This window comes from Nerophis ophidion, linkage group LG26 (assembly GCF_033978795.1).
Source record: "Nerophis ophidion isolate RoL-2023_Sa linkage group LG26, RoL_Noph_v1.0, whole genome shotgun sequence".
NCBI lineage: Eukaryota > Metazoa > Chordata > Actinopteri > Syngnathiformes > Syngnathidae > Nerophis > Nerophis ophidion.
Genome location: NC_084636.1, coordinates 16748594 through 16774558, shown reverse-complemented (window position 1 = coordinate 16774558; position 25965 = coordinate 16748594). Strand labels below are relative to the sequence as shown.

Sequence of the window (25965 nt, the reverse complement as noted above, 5' to 3'; positions counted from 1 at the left end):
CATATGGTACAATACAATCGGCAAGATAGGATGGAGCTATACCAAAGAGGTAAAACCTAAAACTCAAATCTTAAGTGCACAGGAAGCCAGTGGAGGTGAGCCAGTACAGGCGTAATATGATCAAACTTTCTTGTTCTTGTCAAAAGTCTAGCAGCCGCATTTTGTACCAATTGTAATATTTTAATGCTAAAGAGGTCCAGGGAGCCCACTAGAGCAACGCGGGTTGCTGACCTTTGGATCCACTGTGATGTACCTCTCTCTACTCGGCAATGACAATATCTGTGATCATTGTTCTCCGGGCTGTGGGGGCCTGATGATATCTGTAAAGGTGAGCTGAGAAATGTGCCACTTCATGAGTCAAAACCCTATCGATTCGCTCTCTTCCTCCCTGTCCAATTTTCCCCTCACACACATAGAAACACACAAGCCTGTGATCCATGTTCCCGTCACTGTGCTTATCTGGTCCCCTCTGCGTGGTCACCCAGCTCATCATCTGCACAGGACAGACAGAACACACATGTGCGTGAATCACAGTGACTCATAAGGGCCCAAATAGCGGCCGACAAGAGGTGTTGCAGTCTATTTATAGCCCCTTGAGTGTGCACCTTCTCATTATAGGCCACAGAGGAGGCTGACAATGGACGAGGAGTAATGAGTCCCTCTAAATGTCCCCGGCAATGTATCCTCTCATCAGCTTGAAGCTTAGGGGTGGGCACTTAGCCCTGGATGACATTGACTATGGTCAACGTATCGTAGGTGTTTTCATTAAGTTAGTCCACCTGGAAGTCTGTTAAGGCTCGTTGTCGTCCGTTCTGCGACTTTCTCGGCCTCTTATGAGTCCGAGATGGAGAGAGGGTGGCCAGTCTCATTTCAGAAGCAAGTTTCTCTAGACAGGGACGTCAAACTGGTTTTCATTGAGGGCCACATGGCAGTTGTGGCTGCCATCAGAGGGCCACTTGTAACAGGGAATAATGTATGAATTTGCCTCTATTTCATTATTAATTGTATACATTTATTTAGATATACAATACAAACTTTACATTTACAAAATGTTACTGTTAGAATAATTATTTTTGTATTTAATTTCATTTGTATAAATTGTTTTTTTTTTAATTAATGTTTTTTTTTTTTGTTTACCACATTTTACAGTAAATGGAAAAAGAGTAGTTTTTTGTTGGGGGGGGGGGTTTATGGAAAAATCTGTCAGCATAGTTGTCAGTTGTGTCAGATTTACTACATTGGTTTTTACAACAGGGCAGCACGGTGCAAGAGGGGTTAGTGTGTCTGCCTCACAATACGAAGGTCCTGAGTAGTTCTGGGTTCAATCCCGGGCTCGGGGTCTTTCTGTGTGGAGTTTGCATGTCCTCCCCGTGACTGCGTGGGTTCCCTCCGGGTACTCCGGCTTCCTCTCACCTCCAAAAACATGCACCTGGGGATAGGTTGATTGGCAACACTAAATTGGCCCTAGTGTGTGAATGTGAGTGTAAATGTTGTCTGTCTATCTGTGTTGGCCCTGCGATGCAGTGGGGACTTGTCCAGGGTGTACCCCGCCTTCTGCTCGATTGTGGCTGAGATAGGCACCAGCGCCCCCCGCAACCCCAAAGGGAATAAGCGTTAGAAAATGGATGGATGGGTGTTTTTTACAACATTATTGTCACGTCCAGGGCGCCCTCCTCTTTGCTGTCTGCTTGCCGCGCCTCGGGACCCACCCACGGCCGCGTCAAGCAAGGCTGTGGGCGATCAGCAATCAGCGCATCTGGTCCTGATGTGAGGGAGCTTAATAAAGGACCAGTGGACCCAAGGATCCAGACGGGAACTTAGTTTACCCTTCGTGTACTTTTCTTCCCGGGTCTTCCGTTGTTTTCCCAAGGGTGGACCAATTATCCGTGCATCGGTTGGGGATCTCTCTGCGCTGCTGACGTGTCTCTACTCAAGATGATCTCCTGCTGGCCCCACTATGGACGGGACTCTCACTATTATGTTAGATCCACTATGGGCTGGACACTCACAATATTGCACTGGTCGCCCGGGGATATTCCACACACATCTGTGGTCAAGTTTTTTCTTGACATGATGTAGAATCTGAGCCGAGGATGTCGTTGTGGCTTGTGCAGCCCTTTGAGACACTCGGGGTTTTTTCCATGATCCGTGGTACGGATCATGTTTTTGAATTTTCTGTTAGTTTTGGACTCCGTTAGTGCCTATTTGTGACACCTGAGTTTGGTTTGGTTGCCATGGCTGCTTATTGTTTTCAACTGCCTCTGGTGTTCGGGACGCTTACCTGTATCTAATCAGAGGCATTATTTAAGCCTGCCTTTGCCAGTCAGTCAGCCTGGCGTCATTGTTCGCTTCATGCCTTGTCTACGTAAGTCTTGTTTATTTCATGCCACAGTTTCATGTTTCCTGCGCTAAGTTTTTGCCTTAGCTTACGTGTGCGATAGGCATGCTTGCCTTTGTTTTGTAAGTTGGATGATTTATCAAGATTAAATCAAGTTCCTACCTGCAAGTGCTGTTCTGAGTTGCCCGTTTGCATCCCGGGAGAACGGACCGCGCAGTAAGCTGCAATCCCGCCGTGACAGATTTAGGGCTAGATAAGTAAACATTGACTGATTGATTGATTGATTGATTGATTGATTGATTGATTGATTGATTGATTGATTGATTGATTGATTGATTGACAAATCAAAAGTATATGTGCTAAACATTTGTGCATTTCAGGCTTTTGTCTCAGAGTTTGACACATTTGAAAATGTTGTACAAACCCCGTTTCCATATGAGTTGGGAAATTTTGTTAGATGTAAATACAAACGGAATACAATGATTTGCAAATCCTTTTCAACCCATATTCAGATGAATATGCTACAAAGACAACATATTTGATAAAGATTTTTTTTATTTTTTGCAAATAATCATTAACTTTAGAACTTTATGCCAGCAACATGTGACCAAGAAGTTTGGAAAGGTGGCAATAAATACTGATAAAGTTGAGGAATGTTCATCAAACACTTATTTGGAACATACCACAGGTGTGCAGGCTACCCAGTGGGCACAGAGACGTTTAATTAACGTTGAAACAACGTTACTTTCCCGTGTTGAAACAACGTTCGATTTGGGTTGACAATGAAAGTTGGATCAACGTTTAAATACAGACGTTGAATCAACGTCATTGTTTCAACGTTGATTAATCTTTCAGTTTCTACCTAACAGAGACGTTTAATCAACGTTGAAACAACGTTACTTTCCCGTCTTGAAATAACGTTGGATTTGGGTTGAAAATGAAAGTTGGATCAATGTTTAAATACCGACGTTGAATCTACATCAATGTTTCAACGTTGATTCAACTTTCAGTTTCTACCTAACAGAGACGTTTAATCAACGTTGAAACAACGTTACTTTCCCGTCTTGAAATAACGTTGGATTTGGGTTGAAAATGAAAGTTGGATCAACGTTTAAATACCGACGTTGAATCTACGTCAATGTTTCAACGTTGATTCAACTTTCAGTTTCTACCTCACAGATGTTTAATCAACGTTGAAACAATGTTACTTTCCCGTGTTGAAATTACGTTGGATTTGGGTTGAAAATTAAAGTTGGATCAACGTTTAAATACTGACGTAGAATCTACGTCAATGTTTCAACGTTGATTCAACTTTCAGTTTCAACCTAAGATCAACCAACCAATTATCAACGTAATATCAACCAATATATAAATATAATTAAAGACAACAAAACATAGTGCATATATAGCTCCAGGCTGAATCCTGTTAATGCAAAATTAAAATTAAGTACAAAGAAAATGGAGAATGTCAATCAATATAATTATTTATTTAGCCTGTGATGCCCATCCTATTCCTCCCTTCCGTCCAGGGGCATATTTCAGTTTATTTTTTATGGCATCATGGACCATCGTTTCGGTCCCCTTCTGGGTATCCAAGACACTAGCTGTAAACAGGCAAAAAGAATACAAATTAATTAAGGGTGCATGTGATTTACCCCAATCAAGTTAATGTAATTATTGAACACACACACAAACTCACCTGTGACTAAATCGAGCAGCTTCGTCTCGGCAAAGCTATTTTTTTCCCCCTCTCCCCTTCATGTTCAGATTGGACATTAATTAATTTGTCATGAGCCTGAAATTGAACACGCAAGTCATACATGCAGGCCAAAAAGTACGGAATTTTGCATTATTATAATTCCCAATCTAGCACTCATAGATTAGAATTTGGGTCTTACATCGCCTATTTTTAATATATATAAAAAGAGGAAAATACCTGTCCATGATGGTGCTTAAACAGCTTTTTAAGTCATATCCACCAATCTTTGAGAGCCTGGCTGTCTGCAAATATACAAGAGAATGTGTTTAGCATACATTGGAAGAAGGGGCTGGCAAACACATACATACATTCAAGTATAGGGCCTGTTTTATTTACACGTGTTTTATCTACACGATTTCATAACCTGACATTTCTATCTAAATACAATAATATTTCCGATGTAAAAACAGCTACACAATTATAATGTTATAATTACTTACCAGCAAATCTTTCTTGCTTGGTTGAGTTTTTATCAACTCGTCAAGGTCGAGTAGTTCCTCCACTGTCTCCAATTTCTGCACATGGAAGGACAGTTTTATCAAAAAATTATCCTTTTTGGTATCATATGTATCATAGCAAGTGTACTGTGTCGTTCCATATGCATGAACTGAAATCATTGGTAGATTGCCTTGCATTAATGTTCTGCTTTTCAATTACCGGTAGTGGTACATGTACATAGACTTAGGGGCAGACCAAATGAAACGTGGGGGAGGGTATGTTTTTTTTTTGGAAAAAAAGAGATTGTTTAGCAAAAACTGAAAAATAAATAGTTTGTTCTCCTGACGTATATATATATATATAAATTTAAAAAAAGTTTGCTCCGGTAAGCTCTGCGAAAAAAAAAAGTTGGTTGCCTTCTTGTGCCAAGAGAAAAAACTTTGTACCCCCCAAAAAATTTGGCGCTCCGTGCAGTCTTTTATTGTCAATCATAAAACATCTTTCAACAAAATCTGTCTGGATATTTTATTGTCATATATTTTAGTATACATGTTGGCCAACAGGTCAACAGTGAAACCATTTGGAAGTTTCAATACTTGACAAAATCTCTTGTAATAGCAGTACTGGCCTTATCAGCAAACTAAAAAAATAAGTAAAGATCATAGCATTTAATATTACATGGATCCTTTTACGGGCGACCCGTGGACTTGCCTTTTGAGACAAAGCCTTGCTAACAAGTCAAACTAATTAAAAAGTACCTGTACTTAAAATAAACTGGCAACATTTTAAATAAACATTAAAATGAACAAGAAAAACCTAACTGCCATCCAGACGGGTGTTTTGAAGATCAAAATCAAGAGGAAGTAAATTAATACAGTGACTGGCGCGGCTGTAAAAGACAATGGGTACAGAACCAAAAAAAAGTGTTTGTTTTGTGTTAGCCTGGAAAAACAATTGTTTGCTTTTGGGCAGGTGGGGAAAACATTGTTAGTTGTCTGCTTGGGGAGAAAAAAAAGGTTTGCTCAGGTCCAGTTTATACAGTCAAATTAAACGTTTTCCTGCAACCCTCTTGTGAAAGGGCCAAAATTATATTGATATAAATAACCAGTATTATCTCAAGGTACAAACCTGAATCTTTATGGACGTCGATGGTTTTCTTTGCAGTGAAATAGTTTGATTTGCAATTCAAATCTTCGCTCTTAGTCTTGCTTGCTGGACTGGAAAGGAAGTACTTCAGCACGCATGCGCACAAGCTTGGCTTTTAGTTCACGCTGCCATCAAGCAGCGGTTTCGTTGAAAACTGTCGCAAATGGCCGATGCGCGCAGAATGTTAGGCAAGTTGAATTGTACACGTTGAAACGACGTTGAAAAGACGATGTCCCCCAATGATGAAAACAAACCAGATTTGCAACATATGGTGTGGTGGGGTCAGTTGGTTGTGATTTGGTCGGGATATGGTTGAATGACGTCGCGACGTAATTTCAACCTCACCTTGACGTTGAACTAAGGACGGGTGCCCACTGGGTAATTGGGAACAGGTGGGTGCCATGATTGAGTAAAAAACCAGCTTCCCAAAAAATGTTTAGTCTTTCACAAGAAAGGATGGGGCGAGGTACACCCCTTTGTCCACAACTGCGTGAGCAAATAGTCAAACAGTTTAAGAACAACGTTTCGCAAAGTGCAATTGCAAGAAATTTAGGGATTTCAACATCTCTGGTCCATTATATCATCAAACGTTTCAGAGAATCTGGAGAAATCACGTAAGCGGCATGGCCGGAAACAAACATTGAATGACTGTGACCTTCGATCCCTCGGACTGCACTGTATCAAAAACCGACATCAATCTCTAAAGGATATCACCACATAGGCTCAGAAACACTTCAGAAAACCACTGTCACTAAATACTGTTTGTCGCTACGTCTGTAAGTGCAAGTTAAAGCTCTACTATGCAAAGCATCCAACATCCAGAAACTCCGCCGGCTTCTCTGGGCCCGAGATCATCTAAGATGGACTGATGCAAAGTGGAAAAGTGTTCTGTGGTCTGACGAGTCCAAATTTCTAATTGTTTTTGGAAATATTCGACATTGTGTCATCCGGACTAGACTGTTATCGACGCAAAGTTCAAAAGCCAGCATCTGTGATGGTATGGGGGTGCATTAGTGCCCAAGGCATGGGTAACTTACTCATCTGTGAAGGCACCATTAATGCTGAAAGGTACATACAGGTTTTGGAACAACATATGCTGCCATCTAAGCGCCATCTTTTTCATGGACGCCCCTGCTTATTTTAGCAAGACAATGCCAAGCCACATTCAAGACATGTTACAACAGCGTGTTACAACATCGAAAATGTGTGGCGCACTATGAGGAGTAAAATATGACAACGGAGACCCCGGACTGTTGAACGACTGAAGCTCTACATAAAACAGGAATTGGATAGAATTCCACTTTCAAAGCTTCAACAATTAGTTTCCTCAGTTCCCAAACGTTTATTGAGTGTTGATAAAAGAAAAGGTTATGAAACACAGTGGTGAACATGCCCTTTCCCAACTACTTTTGCATGTGTTGCAGCAATGAAATTCTAAGTTAATGATTATTTGCAAAAAAAATTTTAGTTTTTGAGTTTGAACATCAAATATCTTGTATTAGTAGTGCATTCAACTGAATATGGGTTGAAAAGGATTTACAAATCATTGTATTCCGTTTATATTTACATCTAACACAATTTCCCAACTCATATGGAAACGGGGTTTGTAAGTTGCAACCTACAGTTCCTTAAACTGGCAAAAGTGTTTGCCACACCGATTGTGACCCAACAGCTCTATGTAGAGAGGGCAAGACTCCTGAAGAAAATTTTCGAAGCTGTCCAACTAACATCTGGTACACTACGAATAGATGCACGTTACAACATCCCTACTATGATACAAAGAATATTGCAAGTACTTATTTGTTAAAACAATGTTCTTCAACATATTGCTATCCAAGCCTGTGATTGGATACGCAGCGGTGCTATGTTGATCACCAGAGTCACCTCATTAGTGGATTAATTTAAGAAAACATACAGATGATAGACAGTTGCGATAGCAAATCAGATCACAAGTTGTTGACGGTAGCCTATCTAAGTAGCCTGACGTTAACGAGACCGTGATTGGATACTCACTTGTCACTCCAAAGTGAGTATCCAATCACAAGTTGCACTTTACTAAAAGCAGGAAGTGTTGCACCATGGCCAGCAGAGAAATCCCTCAAACTTACTTTTTTAACCTACACAGAAGGAGAACAAAACGTTGATTAGGTGGAAGATATATACAGTATGTGCAAGGCCATTTTCAAGAAAGATATTTAAAGAGAAACTTTATCTTGTGTGACGACGTCGGCAAACCCCAGAAGCTAGCTCAGCTGTTCCAGCCATGAAATTGGGAAATGCCCGCCATTCCAATCAACCGACTATGAGCCTTACCACCAGCCTAAACAGCGTTGAACGGGTGCTACAAATTTGGAGTTCAAATATTTCATTTCTTTATTTTTTCACGTTCAATATGTTTTTTGCAATTTTATTTCTACAGTACCACATAAGATATCTTTTAATTGCTGATGTGGGTTTATTGATTTTTAAATGCGCCACAAAATAACCCGTTTTGTACACTTTTGAGGTGATCCAATGCCCTGTAGTGTGAAAATGTGTTTTTTTGTAATATTTCTCCAGCAATGGTCATGTGGTGACATAAATGATGGTATTTTGAGAGGTAATCATTGAAGTCGAACATCACTGAAAGCCTAGGTGGGAATTGCACGGCTTGCCACTGATCCATGGGGTATGCGTGATAGAACGATAAGGGTATAGTACAGGGGTCTGCAACCTTTACCACTCAAAAGAGCCATTTCAACCCGTTTCACAAAATGAGGAAGACAACGGGAGCCGCAACTATTCTCACCAGTATCTGCTGGTGGTCACCCAAATGACAAGAATAAGGGCATGCTATGAAGCCTTTGCCTTTGACACCTTCTACAACATGTACAAACTGCTTGCCAGTCCAGCAACATGTTGTGAGAGGCTTCCGCAGATGCACGCACACGACTGGAAGGCATACTGGGTGACACAGAGTACACTGACGGTTGTGATATAAACAACTTTAACACTCCTACTAATATGCGCCACATTGTGAACCCACACAAAAGAAGAATGACAAACACATTTCGGGAGAAAATCCTCACAGTAACACAACACAACACAACACATACCCAGAATCCTTTGCATCCATGACACTACCTGACTATGCTATACACCCCGCGAGCACCAAATCCCGCCCACCTCAACCACGCAGTGAGGGGGGGAGGTTTGGTGCTCGCGGGGTGTATACCATAGTCAGGGTTTATCATGGATGCAAAGGATTCTGGGTATTTGTTGTGTTGCGTTCATGTTGTGTTACTGTGAGGATTTTCTCTTGAAATGTGTTTGTCATTCTTCTTTTGTGTGGGTTCACTATGTGGCGCATATTAGTAGGAGTGTTTAAGTTGTTTATATCACAACCGTCAGTGTACTCTCTGTCACCCAGTATGCTTTGCAATATCATACATGTGCCGATAGAAGCAGCGAAATGCATGTCTGGTTGGCACACAAATAGCATTCCGTGAATGGCGGGCGCGATGACGTTCAAGAGGACATTAAGAGTAATATCATCACGGCACGCCCTTAATATTGTAGTCCCAGTGTAAATTGGAGAACATTGATTCCGGGTGATGTCCGGGAGAGGCATTGAATTCCGGAATCTCCCCGCAACAATCTGGGGGGTCGGCGATTGTGCAGCTGAGCCGCATCAGAGTTGCCAAAGAGCCGCATGCGGCGCCGGAGCCGCGGGTTGCCGACTCCTGATATAGTAGATGGCTAGATGAGGTGGCGACTTATTCAGGGTGTACACCGCCTTCCGCCCGATTGTAGCTGAGATAGGCTCCAGCGCCCCCCGCAACCCCTAAGGGAATAAGGTGGTGGGTGGGTGGGTGAAAATGTGTGTTCGGTATTAAAGCTGGGTGGATAAATAATTGAATGAATTGATGAATGGATGGCAAGGTGTGTTTGTTTCAAATGGTAAGATGGTTGATTAATCAGGTGGATAGTGGGCGTTATAGCTCGGTTGGTAGAGCGGCCGTGCCAGCAACTTGAGGGTTGCAGGTTCGATTCAGGCTTCCGCCATCTTAGTCACTGCCGTTGTGTCCTTGGGCAAGACACTTTACCCACCTGCCTCAAGTGCCACCCACACTGGTTTAAATGTAACTTAGATATTGGGTTTCACTATGTAAAGCGCTTTGAGTCACTAGAGAAAAGCGCTATATAAATATAATTCACTTCACTTCAGTAGATAGGAAGGATTAACTACTGTGCTTGTATTCTTAATGTGTCAATGTGTTGAAACATAAACCGAGACTCGACTCTTCAAATGGCTAACCTGATTTCAGCAGCTTAGCAGAGTTCAGCCTTTCCTGGCATCCTTCCCCTTTGATGTATGCGGGTCCTTCATATCCCTTAGTACACCCTCAGTCTTATGGGCGCATTTCAATCATTCCAATTAGCCTTCATCACAGCCCACTGCATAACAAGTGTGGAAAAAGGCAGCGTGTCGTGCCTTTCATTGCATTTGATTATTTTTTTATTTCAATGGGCTTCGATGTTTCCTATAGCAGAGACAAAGGGCGAGGCATCCTTTCGCTCTCAACTTTGTCATGTGAGACATTAGCGGCGGCACCTACTGTCCTAACTTAATGACACAAACTATTGGCTCCATAATGGGTGGCTTAGTAGCCTTCAACACAACATTCCCAGAGAGCATGGCCGCCGATTTGGATGGATCTGAAACTGCTTGAGCCAACCTTACATACACAGGACACAGAGGATGTCGTGCTGTACAGTATGTGCTCTCTCTGTGTCTCTTTCTCGCCAATCCATCCTGACCTTTGGAGACTCATAAGAGGAGACTCCTACACACACACACACACACACACTGCACCCCCACAACCACTATCTGTCCACCTCCACAGATTGTGGACAAACCTAGAATAACAATGTGATGCTCCTGCATCACGTTGCACACCTGACCATTGGACCACAGCACATGCATGCATCTTACATATATTGCATCCATCTTGCACTGCAATTACATTGCATAGCATTACATTTTTTTCTTTTTCTTCTATGTCCCACTCTCCTTTGTGGAGGGAGTCCGGTCCGATCCGGTGGCCATGTACTGCTTGCCTGTGTGTCGGCTGGGGACATCTCTGCACTGCTGATCCGCCTCCGCTTGGGATGGTTTCCTGCTGGCTCCGCTGTGAACGGGACTCTCGCTGCTGTGTTGGATCCGCTTTGGACTGGACTCTTGCGACTGTGTTGGATCCATTATGGATTGAACTTTCACAGTATCATGTTTGACCCCCTCGACATCCATTGCTTTCCTCCTCTCCAAGGTTCTCATACCATCATTGTCACCGACGTCCCACTGGGTCATTATTGTCACCGATGACCCACTGGGTGTGAGTTTTCCTTGCCCTTATGTGGGCCTACCGAGGATGTCGTAGTGGTTTGTGCAGCCCTTTGAGACACTAGTGATTTAGGGCTATATAAGTAAACATTGATTGATTGATTGATTAAAGTACATCTAAACAACAGTTCTGTGCAACGGGTGATGTAGACTAAAAAATTACCCCCTCATCATTGAATGTGCTTTATGTACTCTGTCTGTCACCAAGTTTAAATATTTACATTTAAATAGTACACTGTAGCGTGCATTACTCAACATAAATAATTTAGCTGGTCTTCAAATCGACAATGCAAAACATATGATATGTATGTCAAGTAAGTATATAAGTATTTATTTTTTTATGAAGCGCTTTTCACAGATAAAATCACAAAGCGCTGTACAAAACATCCATCCATCCATCTATCCATCTTCTTCCGCTTATCCGAGGTCGGGTCTCGGGGGCAGCAGCCTAAGCAGGGAAGCCCAGACTTTCCTCTCCCCAGCCACTTCGTCCAGCTCTTCCCGGGGAATGTCGAGGTGTTCCCAGGCCAGCCGGGAGACATAGTCTTCCCAACATGTCCTGGGTCTTTTCCGTGGCCTCCTACCGGTCGGACGTGCCCGAAACACCTCCCTAGGGAGGCGTTCGGGTGGCATCCTGACCAGATGCCCGAACCACCTCATCTGGCTCCTCTCGATGTGGAGGAGCAGCGGCTTTACTTTGAGCTCCTTCTGGATGGCAGAGCTTCTCACCCTATCTCTAAGGGAGAACTCCAGCGGAGGAAACTAATTTTGGCCGCTTGTACCCGTGATCTTGTCCTTTCGGTCATAACCCAAAGCTCATGACCATAGGCGAGGATGGGAACGTAGATTGACCGGTAAATTGAGAGCTTTGCCTTCTGGCACAGCTCTATCTTCACCACAACGGATCGATACAGCGTCCGGATTACTGAAGACGCCGCACCGATCTGCCTGTCGATCTCATGATCCACTCTTCCCTCACTCGTGAACAAGACTTTTATTATTAATATCAAGGTTTATTTGAAGTAGGGACAGATAAAAAAACATAGACATCTGAAACAGTTATCCAATGTATGCATCATAGTGTTTGTAGCCCAAGCTAATTTACAACACTTGTCCCTCCGAGGTACTTGAACTCCTCCACTTGGGGCAGGGTCTCCTCCCCAACCCGGAGATGGCACTCCACCCTTTCCCGGGCGAGAACGATGGACTCGGACTTGGAGGTGCTGATTTTTATCCCAGTCGCTTCACACTCGGCTGCGAACCGATCCAGTGAGAGCTGAAGATCCTGGCCAGATGAAACCATCAGGACCACATCATCTGCAAAAAGCAGAGACCTAATCCTGCGGCCACCAAACCGGATCCCCTCAACGCCTTGACTGCGCCTTGACTGCGCCTTGTGTGAAGACTCTTCTTCGGCATGGTAATGCCGGTGTAGTTTTCCCGTGGATGCGTCGAAGCAGAACACAGCAAAGGTAAGATATAAGGTATTTATTTAATAACAAAAGTCTATGAACAAAAATACTGGTGTAAAGAGAAAAAGTAAACAAAAGACGCTAGCGTGAAAGCTAGGATAAAACAAGGAAAACTAAAACTTGGTACGAGGACACAAAAGAGTAAACAAAACATTTAGCATGAAAGCTAGACAATAAAGTGGCTTGGCGTGAGAGCTAGCGAGAAAATACATACGAATGATGAGAGTCGTCACTGATGCGCGTGGGCAAATTAGGATCCGAGAATGAGTGAACAGAAAAGGTGAGCTTAAATAGGAGGGTGATAATTATTAGCAGGTGTGCGGGGCGAGACTAGCAGGTGGACTGATGTGTAACCATAGTGATGGATAAAAACAGGAAATAAACGGGTCAGACAGAGAATGAAAAAACAAACACGTGAAGATCTGAGCAGCAGATCGCAACAGTATTCCCCCCCAACAAAAGACAGATACCAGATGTCTTAAAAAACAAACAAAAACTTGAACCCCCTCCCCAAAACCAGAAAGTTCACAAACGAAGGGAGGGCGGAGGGAGGCCACGGTGGAGGGTCGCCAGATCGCATGTCCCCGAATCCACCGAGGACACATCATGTGGCGGCGGCGGGTGGAACGCTGCTGCCGAAAAAGTTTTGGCGGGCGACCTCGAAAAGGCCACATTAGTGGCCGCCTCGCAGGATGAGGTGCCCAGCGAGGCGGACGACCCGGGCACGGCCACATCCGTGGCCGACATGGAGGAGGGAGTGTCTGGCGAGGAGGATGACCTCGCAGAGGCCACGCCCGTGATCGACGTGGTGTACGACGCCTCAGCACCGAAATCCCAGCAGGCTTGGAAGCAGCAGACGAGGGTGCGGGGACTGCAGCCAAAGCAGGCCCGAGTGCAGCTGGCGAGGATGATGCGGGTGCTGCAGCCGAAGAAGGCGTCGGAGGCGGCCTGGGAGCCGCAGGAGTCGTCGGAGGCGGCCTGGGAGCCGCAGGAGTCGTCGGAGGCGGCCTGGGAGCCGCAGGAGTCGTGACTGGTGTGAGCTCCAGCCTCATCGTCGGCGCCGGTGTGGGCTCCAGCTTCTTCGTCGGCAGTGCATGGCGGCGTGGAGCTGGTACCGGCGCTTGTCGAGGAGCTGGCACTGGAGTGGGCTCCAGCCCTGTCGACACAGGTGAAGGTTCCAGCCCCGTCGTCGACGGTGTGGGCTCTAGCCCCATTGTCGACGTAGGTGCCGGAGTGGGCTCCAGCTCTGGAGCTGGTGCTGGAGTGGGCTCCAGCTCTGGAGCTGGTGCTGGAGTGGGCTCCAGCTCTGGAGCTGGTGCTGGAGTGGGCTCCAGCTTTGGAGCTGTTGCTGGAGTCGGCTCCAGCTTTGGAGCTGTTGCTGGAGTCGGCTCCAGCTTTGGAGCTGTTGCTGGAGTGAGATCCAGGTTAAAGTCTGTAATTGGTATGAGAACCAGACTAGAGTTCAAAACTGGTGTGAGAACCAGGCCCGAAAAAGCTGCTGGTGTGTGAACCAGGCGAGAGTCGAATTCTGGCGTGAAAACCAGGTTAGTGTCATGTGCTGGTGTGAGAACCAGACTGGGAGCAGGTGTCGGCTTCAGCCGAGGAGCAGGTGTCGGCTTCAGCCGAGGAGCAGGTGTCGGCTTCAGCCGAGGAGCAGGAGTCGGCTTCAGCCGAGGAGCAGGAGTCGGCTTCAGCCGAGGAGCAGGAGTCGGCTTCAGCCGAGGAGCAGGAGTCGGCTTCAGCCGAGGAGCAGGAGTCGGCTTCAGCCGAGGAGCAGGCACAGGGGTCTGCCGAGGAGCAGGCACAGGGGTCTGCCGAGGAGAACTAGGGGACTGGCTGTGAGCAGGACTAGGACTATGATGAGTGATAAGACAAACACTAGGACTCGGGCAAGGACTTGAGAGAGGACCAGGACTTACAATCACACTAGTGCTTTGAGAAGGGCTTGGGCAACGACCAGGACTTACAGTCATACCAGGGCTTGGGCAAGAACTAGGACAAACGGTCAAACTAGGGCTTGGGCAAGGACTGAGACTAACAATCAAACTGGTGCTCGGGCAAGGACTAGGACAAAGACTAGGACTTACAGTAACACTGGGGCTCGGACAAGAACTTGGGTAAGGACTAGGGTTCGGACTAAGACCACGAGGGGAATCAGTACTAATATTACAAAGGCAAGAAACAAGACTCGGGACCGGACTCGAAACAGGACTCGGACTACGGATCAGTCTACGAGTGGAACTAGGACGACTACGAGAAAGACTAGGACTACAACTAGAATCAGAACGGAAACTCGGACCAGGACTTGGACTACGACTCAGTCTACAAGTCGGTCTACGAGTAGGACTAGAGCATGGGCTACGAAGAAGGCTGGGACTCGAACTCTGAGAGAGACTGTGACTAAAACTAGAACTAGGGCACAGACGGAACACAGGTGGAGGAGGTCTAAGAGGGCGTGACTTGACCGGGGAGAACACCGGTGGAGGAGGTCTACTTGGCCCTTGAGACTTGGCCGGGGGAAACACAGGTGGAGGAGGTCTACAAGGCCGTTGAGATTTGGCCGGGGGAAACACAGGTGGAGGAGGTCTACTAGGAGGAGCTAAGCGTTTAGCGGGCCGAAAAACAGGTAAAGGTGGCCTACATGGAGGTCTTTGTTTAGCAGTTTTAAGAACAGGTAGCGTCTGCCCTACCTCCGCAACACAGCTATAGGCCATAGCCCCCCCCTCCAGACGGGAATCCCAGACCCGTTCCCTGTGGTCAGGGACTGACCATAAGGGAGGGTGGTGGGAGGTTTGGAGGCGGGCAGACCCCTCCCCTCTATATTGTCCAGAGTGTCCCTTTGAAAAGGGAGAAAAAACCTTGGACTTGGGCAGAGAATGAGGTTTAAACGGTGGGTTAGAAGAAAAACTAGGTGACTGAGGTTGACTAGAATAATAAGAAAAAATATCCTGATACTTTTGTATATTATTATTAATGTTATTGTCATTTGAAAATGGCTGAGAAAACGAATCTTCCCCAAAAAATTCCTTGTTGATGACGTCATCATCGGAGGACGGGTTTGCGTTACCGGGGGGCGTCGACGAAATGACGTCATCTGCGCGGGACACAAGTTGGGAATTTGCCCAGTCGGTAAAACTGTTAGCAAAGTGTGTTATTGGGTCCCCAAACAATGGTGTAGGGGTCTTGTGTGCTGACTGTAGGTTGCTGTGTTCGTGAGGAGGGAGACATGGAGTGGGCAAGTCACTGTCGCCCGACGAAGCCATACTTCGCGGCTTCCGCCTACGCGGACGAGCGCGAGCGCTGCGGGAGGGAAACTCACCGCTCCCGGAAGCATCGATCGGAACCAGTTTTCCCTCCAGGTCCCACATCATGCTTTCGTCTGGATTGCATCGGAGAGTTTCAGCCTCCATCGCTCGGAATACCCTCCATGTGCCTTCGTCGAAGGTCTCCTCGTGGGTGCCAGACGCGGAAAAACCTTTTAATGCTCGGATCCTACTGTGAAGACTCTTCTTCGGCATGGTAATGCCGGTGTAGTTTTCCCGTGGATGCGTCGAAGCAGAACACAGCAGAGGTAAGATATAAGGTATTTATTTAATAACAAAAGTCTATGAACAAAAATACTGGTGTAAAGAGAAAAAGTAAACAAAAGACGCTAGCGTGAAAGCTAGGATAAAACAAGGAAAACTAAAACTTGGTACGAGGACACAAAAGAGTAAACAAAACATTTAGCATGAAAGCTAGACAATAAAGTGGCTTGGCGTGAGAGCTAGCGAGAAAATACATACGAATGATGAGAGTCGTCACTGATGCGCGTGGGCAAATTAGGATCCGAGAATGAGTGAACAGAAAAGGTGAGCTTAAATAGGAGGGTGATAATTATTAGCAGGTGTGCGGGGCGAGACTAGCAGGTGGACTGATGTGTAACCATAGTGATGGATAAAAACAGGAAATAAACGGGTCAGACAGAGAATGAAAAAACAAACACGTGAAGATCTGAGCAGCAGATCGCAACACCTTGAGATCTTTCTGTGTGGAGTTTGCATGTTCTCCCCGTGAATGTGTGGGTTCCTTCCGGGTACTCCGGCTTCCTCCCACCTCCAAAGACATGCACCTGGGGATAGGTTGATTGGCAACACTAAATTGGCCCTAGTGTGTGAATGTTGTCTGTCTATCTGTGTTGGCCCTGCGATGAGGCAGCGACTTGTCCAGGGTGTACACGCCTTCCGCCCGATTGTACCTGAGATAGACACAAGTGCCCCCCGCGACCCCAAAGGGAATAAGCGGCAGAAAAATGGATGGATGGATGGGTTTTCAATCCAACAAAACAATACACAGCAATGCCATAACAATGCAAACCAATTCCAGAACCAAACCCGACCCAGCAACACTCAGAACATCCACAATAAACAGAGCAATTTAGAGCAGGGGTCCCCAACCACCGGTGCGCAAGTGATGCGGGTTGTCGGTCCCCCGAGGAGAAATACTGTGTCCCGGTAAGGGTACAAGGGAGTGCATATCGGGCAGTGGTGGATTCGGGCTGTAGACAGTCCATGATCCACCAAAACCTGGTTCGGCCCGGGGCACTGAGGCAGGCGACACGGGGGCGAATAAAGTGTATTCATGGGGATGTGCCGCGTATCCCATTGTGCTAGTGGAAATTTGGTATCGGGAACAGAAGAATAGTGTCAAGGTTGCTGTAAGCGCGCACCTTATCTTAATATTAGGGACTAATTGGCTGGGGTTTAGTCATTTACTGACACAATGCGTAGGAGCACGTTCACGGACGGTAGGAAAAGGGAGTATCCGCGCAGTTCTCAGTGGCGAGGCGGGGCCAGCCGACACTGCCGAGCGGGAACCGGCGGGGGCTTCGCGGGAAGCCTCCCCGGCCCCTTATTGGCGTCCTACGGAGGATTTTCCCCTCGAGCAGTCTCGAGACGAAACTTTTTGCGTGCGGCCTGAGACCAGGTTGTTGTGTCACACACACACTCTGTGCTGCCCTCTGCTGTTGGAGAACGCAGAAGCTCCTCTGGAGACCCCAGACACGCCCCAGCGCTCATTAGGCAGACCGCGCCCACTCTCCGCCGCAGCTTGCGGCAATCAACGATTGACACACCTGGCATGGATGAAGGACGGCAGTATAAAAACGGTCGACGCTGACTCTTCGACGTGGGCACGTAATCTATTACCCGTAAGCTGCACGTCTCTGACAGACCGCCTGATCCTGCTTGTTGCCTGTTTCCTTGTTGCCTTTTTGTTCCCCTGATCCCTGTTTTTCCCGCTCTTCCCACAGTGCTCGTATCACCACTGCTCTTTCCCTCCTGGACCTGTTTGCCCTCCTGGATCCTTGACCTAACTTTGGACTTTTGGACCCCCTCTCCTGCCTTTGACCCCCGCTTGGACCTTGGACTTCCCCTGGCTTCTTCCCCACTCAGATTTGAACGCTGAACATCCAACACGCACCTCAACAAACCTCACGGTATTTACATATGGTAATTCCACACATAGTCATTCATGCAGACACATAGTAGCATACACATTCCACGTATTCATCAAGTATTCAATAAACCTGTTGAACTTGACATCCCGTTGCTCCTTCCCCCAGTAGCAACTTAACACAGGTAGAATACATTGACGGTCAGCTGATGCGCCCGGGAAACGCGCGGGTATTCCCTCACTTCGCCATTGTTAGAGATAGATTGTACCGAGTGAGCCGTGACACTCAAACAGGAGAGGAAATCACCCAGTTGTTGGTGCCGAAACACCGCCGGGAAGTGGTTTGCCAGGTGGCGCATGTTAACCTTATGGCAGGACATTTCTCCCGTCCAAAAGCAAAACCCAGTAACTCAATTTTAGTCAAAACTGAGCTGATAATAATTTTGGAGTCCCTAGGTGATATGCTTTACATTAGTGTATGCGATATTGCAATGTGTTCTGTAAGTAAGCTGTTACGCGCATGGCAGGACCTAGCAACTACCACATAACCGCGTAGATACAACAGAAAAACCTAGTATCTCAAGGGACCAATCGGAGCTTCTTTGTCAGTCGCCTTACTGTCTTTAATGAGACATTTGCACGAATGGGGGCTGACGGTCAACCTGATTATGTGATATTATGGCACGAGGGGATATTTGGAAGATTGGCCCAGGACGTTGCAAGCACCTTCATTAAATGTATTGTTCTTGATTCTTCCCCTTGCATACTCTTTTGGGCAGATAACTGTGGAGGTCAAAATAAAAACTGGACGCTGTACACGGATCTTGCCCAATGTGCAAACGCAGAATGGGGCCCACCCGAGATTGCGATAAAATATCTGGAGAAAGGGCACACGTTCATGAGAGCAGATTCAATCCATGGCTCAATCGGCAAGAAAATGAAAGCTCAAGAAAACATCTATACGTTTGATGATTCTGTAGATCTTTGTAAGACAGCATCAAGATAGATTGGTTTTCCTTTGTTTTCTCAAAATCAGCTATAAGTGAGTTACTAGGTTTTGCCTTTTGACGGGAGATTTAGGGTATGACAAAACACTCAATCGGGTCATGGTCCGCTTCTATTGGCCGGGCATCCGGGCAGATGTGCGCCGCTGGTGCGCTGCCTGTCCGGACTACCAGAACGATCGGTACCGGGGTGGCCGCACAAGAAATAAAACAATATATATATATTGTTTTTATTATTATTAAATCAACATAAAAAACACAATATATACATCATAGATCAATACAGTCTGCAGGGATACAGTCCGTAAGCACACAGGATTGTATTTCTTTATAAAAAAAAAAACACACACACAAAAAAAAGAGAGGCTCCGTCACCCTCCTGCGACCCCAATAGGGAAAGAAACCCTATGTTGGATCCATTGCAATTACAGAAAAGGTCAATACAAATGGAAAATAGTAGTTTTACATAACAGTGAATGGTTGTTTGTCTCTAAAAGGGACAAGCGGTAGAAATTGTGTGGATGAATGAATTCAATGTCAGTGACATTGTCAGAGTTATTCGTTGTTGTCGAACCCCGAGATGCAGAGATGGAGGCAGGCATGGAATATGAAAACCTGATTTAATTAAAACTACACAAGAACAAACAAAAATTACGCACGTGGGCGGAATAACAAACTAAGAGAGCTAGCACTGGGAGTTAGAAAAAAAAAAGGAACTTTAGCATGGAAGCTAGAGGATAACAAACAGAAAAACTGGAAATAGCTAATGGCTAACAAAAACAGCTTACCGCTACGACAACCATGACAAGATGTAGCACGACATGTAATAGCTGAAATGATGCCAGACACGACAGGTAGCAAAGACACAAAAGTGACATGAGGCAACGACAATACAATGATCCAGCACTGTCTGGAGGAACAAAGCAGGTAAAATAGGAGCTGGCTGAGTGACGTCAGGTGTGACCAGATGCCAATCAGCCGCAGCTGAGTGAAAACAGGACACAGGGAGACAAACAGGTAGCTGAACCAAAAAAAGAGCATTAGACAGGAACTAAGGACAGGAGATACTAAACACACAGAGGAGAAACTAAAACACAAACAAACTGTCAGTATCAACTCTGACAGACATATCTGTATGAAGACGTGTCTGACTGGGAGAAAAGTGCCTTCATCATGAGCGTGTATGTTTCGTTATACAGTAGGTGTGAAGGGCTATCGTGCAGGTTCTTACCCCCGCCAACCGCAATCACGCAATGGAAAAGTGTGGCATTGCTCAGGAAATCGCGAGGCGTGTAGGAAGTGATCGTGGTGAGAAACAAGGCCAGGTAAGATACGAGAGCACTTTTCTTTGCGCTTGCTATTTTTAAACCCGACCCCTTGTTCATCTCTTGTCAAATCAAAAGTTAATCCTGCAATATATACTCTATGCATCAGATAGTGCAATTACATTATATGGAGTCCAAGAAGAAAACAGTACAAAAGATAATCAGTGCAAGACTGCACTACAAAAAAAAAAAAAAAAAAACATAAGGGGCTTTGTGGGCCAGAATTTGCCAACCAAATGCAGTGAAGCTTTTACTGTAAGCGCACTGAGAGCTGTTCAGAGGCTGTATCGCAGTGAAGTATCTTGATTATGCACGAGTCCTCGCCATGTTGCTAATGTTGATGAACCGTCGCTAAAAGCTCTTGGCTCCGTCGAGGAGCATTAATGAACAACAGCTCCATGCACAGTTCTTATGCACGTGCATGCATTGCAAAGTAAAGTTAAGTAAAATCCAAAAGTGCTTCACTACTCATATTCTGTACTGTATGCAAATCATTTAATGTGATACATAATTCCACTACCAGTATGCCTCTTGAATATCTTGGAAAATTATCCTTTAAAAAAAAAAGTGTCATATATTAATGATCTATTTATTTATGTTAATGCTTAAATTTTTTGTATAAATGCAAAATGCATTGATTTTTTTTTCCACTGGGTGGCAGCATTGTCTTTGTGGTCACATCCAACAGCACAGCACAGCACGGCTAGAGAGGTCTATTTTTTTGTACATAAAATATAATATTTTTAAAAATCTGTCATATTTATAGTGTATGTTCCCTTTTTGTGTCTGCTCTAAAGGAAGGGGTCAATCTGTATTAAATCAGGGCTATAATTGGAAATACTGTAATGAATTGAATGCATTATTAATCTTAATTAATTTGAGTTTGAGTCTGTGTTTATTTATTTGCATACAACATCAATCAATCAATCAATGGTTATTTATATAGCCCCAAATCACAAATGTCTCAAAGGACTGCACAAATCATTACGACTACAACATCCTCGGAAGAACCCACAAAAGGGCAAGGAAAACTCACACCCAGTGGGCAGGGAGAATTCACATCCAGTGGGAAGCCAGTGACAATGCTGACTATGAGAAACCTTGGAGAGGACCTCAGATGTGGGCAACGATGGAAATAACAATTTCCAGTTTCAACACGTTCGAAAAGGAGTAGGAAGAAGCAGAGCTTATTTAATCCTACCCCTTTTCCTTTGCATAGCAGCTGCTAAAACTTTTGTTCATTTCCCGCTCTCAATTTATTCCCAATTTACTCCGTAAGTAATAACAATAAAAATAATTAAACAATAATTAGTGAAGAAAGTTATATTTCATATGGTGAGATACGTAAGATTATCTAGTAAATGAATGGATGGATGAAATAAATCCAGAAAGTGTATCATGGTTCTTCTTCTTTGTACTTTGTAAACACTTTAAGTTTAAAGACTTTCATAAAGCGGATCCTATTCGTACATTGTTTGATTTCTTTGCTTAATCCTTTCCGTAATTTAATTCCACATACTGATATACTGAAGGTCTTAAGTGCGAATAAATGTCTTAAATTAAAATGTTCTCTAAGATTATATTTCTCAGCTTTTGTTGAGAAGAATTGTGGTATATTATTTGGTATTGAAGAGTGTATAATCACTCAAATAAAAATAATAATCATTATTTTTGTTTATTAGTAATAGAACTAATTAATATTGTATTTAAAAACAATAATGCTAATGATACAGTATACTGTTTTTTTTTTTATTGTTTGCAATAATCAAGCTTAAATAAATCATCCATCCATCCATTTTCTACCGCTTGTCCCGTTCGGGGTCGCGGGGGGTACGCCCTGGACAAGTCGCCACCTCATCGCAAAGCCAAATAAATCATATAATGTTAAAAAAAAAAACTGACACAGAATAACACACTGAAAAAAGTAGCCATTTAAATATAACACAATTCTATACTGTACTATAGGCCCACTGAATATTTAAATGTTCTCATGTTTTATGTAAATCTGCACTCGGTAGTTGTACATTTATTTATATTAAAAAATAATCACAGTGGTGAGTCGTAATCGTTAGACTTCAATTGCAGCTAAAATTGTGTTTTAAATGAGCAAAAGTAATTTGGTCAGTCAGGTGCTACATATTTTGAATTTATTCCTTAGTGTTCTCTAAGAAAAAAGTAGTCCTTTTTTTGTTCTGGTCTTTTGCATTTTATACTAGAGTGGCATTAAAAAACTGCTCTTATAAAGACGAATGTTTTGTTTGGTTTTGTTTTGGCTGTCCCATGAATGTAGGATTTGTGTTGTGGCCTTGGTCCGACTGGACAGAACCTTGGCCTCCTTTACCTTAAAAGAACTAAAAGTGTCACGTGTTTCCTGAAATGTGCCTGAAGACCTGGGTGTGGTGAAGAGAATCTGTTATGCAGTCAATTATTATGCAGTGAAGCATTCAGCGTTCACTGGTTTTGATGGATGAAACAAATAACATTTGCATATAAGGAAACATAATCAAAAGGAAAAACATGTCCATATATTTTCAATATCATTTCAATAAACTGAGATGATTAATTACTTATGACACAAATATATTCGTCTGCTTTATGTGTTTTTAATTAGATGCATAAATTACTTCATATATTTGCACGTTAGAGTAGTAAAAATAAAATATTCTGCTGTGGTTTTAGTGCATCATGGGGCATAAAGAGAATTGTTGGCATATTCTATGCGAGACAGGAAAAGTACTTTTCCCATAAAAAAAAGAAAGAATTTTGATGTATGCAGCATCTGCATGTCCTCCAAAGATGTAGAAGTAGACTCAATCTATAGACTCTGTGAGGCTAATTATTAGTTGTTAGACGGGAATCTGCTCCATGCGTAGTTTACTATTGTCAGCCTAATGTAGATAAACGTTTATTGCTCGGGTCCTTAATTACAAAACACAAAACCAGTGAATTCGGCATGTTGTGTAATTCGTAAATAAAAACAGAATACAGATTTGCAAATCCTTTTGAACTTATATTCAAATGAATAGACTGCAACAAGAAGATATTTAATGTTCCAACTGATGAACATAAATAATCAATAACTTAGAATTTAATGGCAGCAACACATTGGGCACAGTAAACTTTTGGGAACTGAGGAGACCAATTTTTGAAGCTTTTCAGGTGGAATTATTTCCCATTCTTGCTTAAGTTGTTCAACAGTCCGGGGTCTCTGTTGTGGTATTTTAGGCTTCATAATGCGCCACACATTTTCAATGGGAGACAGGTCTGGACTACAGGCAGGCCAGTCTACTACCCGCACTCTTTTACTATGAAGCCACGCTGTTGTAACACGTGGTTTGGCATTGTCTTGCTGAAATAAGCAGGGGTGTCCATGATAATGTTGCTTGGATGGCAACATATGTTGCTCCAAAACCTGTATGTACCCTTCAGCATTAATGATGCCTTCACACATGTGTAAGTTACTCATGCCCCTGGCACTATAATACACCCCCATTCCATCACGTATACAGGCTTTTGAACTTTGCGCCTACAACAACCCGGTAGTTATTTTCCTCTTTGGTCCGCAGGACATGACGTCCACAGTTTCCAAAAACAATTTGAAATGTGCACTCTTTGAACCATAGAACACTTTTCCAATTTGTATCAGTCCATCTTAAATGAGCTCGGACCCAGCAAGGCCAGCAGCGTTTCTGGGCGTTGTTGATAAATGCCTTTCGCTTTGCATAGTAGAGTTTTAACTTGCACTTACAGATGTACTGACAAATTGTAGTTACCTATAGTGGTTTTCTGAAGTATTCCTGAGCCCATGTGGTGATATTTACACACTGATGTCGCTTTTTTTTTGCAGTACCGCCTGAGGGATCAAAGGTCCGTAATATCATTGCTTACGTGCAGGGTTTCGGCCTTGCTGATTACATGCAATGATTTCTCTAGATTCTCTTGCAAAAAATAATAATGTTTACCATATGGAATGTTAAGTACCTTGTCTTTGCAGTCTACTCAATTGAATATAGGTTGAAAAGGATTTTCAAATCATTGTATTCTGTTTTTATTTACAATTTATACAACGTGCCAACTTCACTGGTTTAGGGGTTTGTACCTCTGCATTCACTTCAAAATGTTGGTTGCCCTACTCAGCTGATGGTGTGAAACTCATGTGTGTCACAATTAGGAATGACACCTAAATCCAATTCCATAATGGCCCCAGTTTCAACGCAAACAGTAATAACCAGACCTAAAAAAAAGTTTCTGCAAAAGCTTAGCATTGATATTGTACAAGTAACATCTTGTAAGTAATGAAGTTCACAGTCTGACGCTCTTTCCAAACCTTATTGCTGACTTTAACACGCCGATAGCAGCTCTCATAGCACCGCTAGCGCCGCAACAGTAATCACAGCACTTCCTTATTATGCACCAATGGCTATTACAGCCAGCAAGGTTGCATTCATGAGTTTTTGAAATGATCAATATTGCAACACCTACTCAGTGGCCTAGCGGTTAGAGTTACAGCCTTGAAATCGGGAAGTCATGAGTACAAACTCCGGCCGAGTCATACCAAAGAGTAAAAAAATGGTACCCATTACCTTCCTGCTTGGCACTCAGCATCAAGGGTTGCAATTGGGGGTTAAATCAACAAAAATGATTCCCGGGGGCGGCCACCGCTGCTGCCCACTGCTCCCCTCACCTCCCAGGGGGTGAACAAGGGCACGGGTCAAATACAGAGAATAATTTCACCACACCGAGTGTGTGTGTGACAATCATTGGTACTTTAACTTTAACTTTAACTCAAAACTTGTTTTTTTACGTTGCAGTAATTATGACGATTTGCTGTGGATTTTATGTAATATTTTTGTATGTATTTATCGTGAAATATATTCAATTAAAATATTTAAAATTAATTATCTATTAAGTTTGAATGTTACTTTTACAAAAGTTGCACTTTTTTATTTTAGTACAGTACAAAGCACCGTATTTTTCGGACTATAAGGCGCACTTAAAATCCTTTCGTTTTCTCAAAACTTGACATTCCGCCTAATGTACGGGATAATTGTGGTTGTGCTTAACAACCTCAAAGCTATTTTATTTGGTACATGGTGAAATGAGAAATGTGACCAGTAGATGGCAGTCACACGTGTAGGCTGCAATATGACTCATGTAAACACCAAAATGGTAAATGTTCTATTGAAAATATAAAACATTACACACAGTGCTCAAAAATATATCAGAATGTTTTAATATAACTTTGGTAAGCTATGGAGCCACACTGCTTGATAGATTGTACTGTGCTTCAACATTCATCCTCCGCTCTTGCCATTTGTAATATAAATTAGTATACCATGAATTACCATGAAATGATTAACATGGACTCCGACTTAAACAAGTTAAAAAACTTATTCGGGTGTTACCATTTAGTGGTCAATTGAAAGGAATATGTACTATACTGCGCAATCTACTAATAAAAGTTTCAAGAAATCAATCATAGAGTTCTTACTTACCATGAAAGCGATAAAACATACCGGTGTAATGAGTTTACATTATTCATTTAAGGAACTTTATTATTAGAGAGTTCCGGCCTGACGGTTTTTCACGGGACATATGTCTGGCGTTGTTGTTGCACTAAAGAGCTCCGTTATCGATTTAAGTAAAGTCTGAATGTCATTAAAACAG

General features: G+C 43.7%; 2 long non-coding RNA genes across 4 annotated transcripts in view; one reads left to right on the top strand and one right to left on the bottom strand.

The window, feature by feature from the left end:
- Positions 1–3809: 3809 nt before the first annotated feature.
- LOC133543531 (uncharacterized) lies at positions 3810–5780 on the bottom strand. Of its 2 annotated transcripts, XR_009804398.1 has the most exons (5): positions 5664–5780; positions 4538–4612; positions 4275–4339; positions 4038–4133; positions 3810–3942 (listed from the first exon to the last, which is right to left on the bottom strand). It is a non-coding gene; the product is annotated as an uncharacterized LOC133543531 (long non-coding RNA). The 2 variants fall into 2 exon arrangements; XR_009804397.1 differs by lacking the exon at positions 4538–4612 and having other exon boundaries at positions 5664–5754.
- A 14220-nt stretch (positions 5781–20000) lies between these two features.
- The window catches only part of LOC133543767 (uncharacterized), a 71350-nt gene continuing 65385 nt past the window's right edge, over positions 20001–25965 (top strand). For both annotated transcript variants that reach the window (XR_009804519.1, XR_009804520.1), the window contains exon 1: positions 20001–20298. This is a non-coding gene — a long non-coding RNA (uncharacterized LOC133543767). The remainder of the gene's footprint in view (positions 20299–25965) is intronic.